Raw genomic sequence first — 1825 nt, forward strand, 5'->3', positions numbered from 1 at the left:
CTTAGCATTCTCTGTCTGTTGCTGAGAAGATGATGGAAAAGGCTTGCCATTGCTAAACCTGTTTCTTCCACCATTATTGTTATTGAAACCTTGTTGAGGTCTCTCTTGATTCTTCCATGAGAAATTTGGGCGATTTCTCCATGAAGAATTATAGGTGTTTCCATAGGGTTCTCCTAGGTAATTCACCTCTTCCATTGAAGGGTTCTCAGGATCATAAGCTTCTTCCTCAGATGAAGCATCCTTAGTACTGCCAGGTGCATTTTGCATTCCAGACAGACTTTGAGAAATCAAATTGACTTGTTGAGTCAATATCTTGTTCTGAGCCAGAATGGCATTCAGAGCATCAATCTCAAGAACTCCTTTCTTCTGATTTGTCCCATTGTTCACAGGATTCCTTTCAGAAGTGTACATGAATTGGTTATTTGCAACCATTTCAATTAGCTCTTGAGCTTCTGTAGGCGTCTTCTTCAAATGAAGAGATCCTCCAGCAGAGCTATCCAAAGACATCTTGGATAGTTCAGAGAGACCATCATAGAAAATACCTATGATGCTCCATTCAGAAAGCATGTCAGAAGGACACTTTCTGATTAATTGTTTGTATCTTTCCCAAGCTTCATAGAGGGATTCTCCATCCTTCTGTCTGAAGGTTTGGACTTCCACTCTAAGCTTACTCAATTTTTGAGGTGGAAAGAACTTTGCCAAGAAGGCATTGACTAGCTTTTCCCATGAGTCCAGGCTTTCTTTAGGCTGTGAATCCAACCATGTTCTAGCTCTGTCTCTTACAGCAAAAGGGAATAGCATAAGTCTGTAGACCTCAGGGTCAACCCCATTAGTCTTGACTGTGTCACAGATTTGCAAGAACTCAACTAAGAACTGATGAGGATCTTCCAATGGAAGTCCATGAAACTTGCAATTCTGTTGCATTAGAGAAACTAATTGAGGCTTAAGCTCAAAGTTGTTTGCTCCAATGGCAGGGATAGAGATGCTTCTCCCATAAAAGTCGGGAGTAGGTGCAGTAAAGTCACCCAGCACCTTCCTTGCATTGTTGGCATTGTTGTTGTTTTCGGCTGCCATGGGTTCTTCTTCTTTGAAGAATTTGGTCAGGTCCTCAACAGAGAGTTGTGCCTTAGCTTCTCTTAGCTTCCGCTTCAAGGTCCTTTCAGGTTCAGGGTCAGCTTCAACAAGAATGCCTTTGTCTTTGTTCCTGCTCATATGAAAGAGAAGAAAACAAGAAAATATGGAATCCTCTATGTCACAGTATAGAGATTCCTTGAGGTGTCAGAGGAAAAGAAAAGTAGAAGACAGAAGTAGAAAATTCGAACTTATCAAAGAAGATGGAGTTCGAATTTTGCATTAAGGAATAGAGTTAGTTCAGAATTAGAAGGATGTGAGAAGAAGGGAAGTAATTTTCGAAAATTTAAGTAAAAGATTTTGAAAACATTTTGAAAAACACTTAATTGATTTTCGAAAATAAGAGTGGAAAAGAAATCAAGTGATTTTTGAAAAAGATTTTGAAATTAGAAATTAAAAAGATTTGATTGAAAACTTATTTTGAAAAAGATGTGATTAAAAAGATATGATTGGTTTTAAAAAGATGTGATTGAAAAGATATGATTTGAAAACAATTTAAAAAGATTTGATTTGAAAACAATTTAAAAAGATATGATTTGAAAACAATTTGAAAAGATATGATTTTAAAAATTAATGACTTGCCTAACAAGAAAAGATATGATTCAAACATAAAACCTTCCTCAACAGAAAAGGCAAAAAATGTTCAATCAAATCATTAATTGTTAGTAAGTATCTTTGAAAAAGGAAAGAAATT

The 1825-nt window shown here is 36.3% G+C and overlaps 1 non-coding gene across 1 annotated transcript; it reads left to right on the forward strand.

Annotated features, from left to right (window-relative positions):
- Nucleotides 1-561: 561 nt before the first annotated feature.
- LOC130952314 (small nucleolar RNA R71) lies at nt 562-669 on the forward strand. The gene has a single exon (XR_009074494.1). It is a non-coding gene; the product is annotated as a small nucleolar RNA R71 (small nucleolar RNA).
- The last annotated feature ends 1156 nt before the right edge of the window (nt 670-1825 follow it).

Source organism: Arachis stenosperma, chromosome 9, assembly GCF_014773155.1.
Source record: "Arachis stenosperma cultivar V10309 chromosome 9, arast.V10309.gnm1.PFL2, whole genome shotgun sequence".
Classification (NCBI taxonomy): Eukaryota; Viridiplantae; Streptophyta; class Magnoliopsida; order Fabales; family Fabaceae; genus Arachis; species Arachis stenosperma.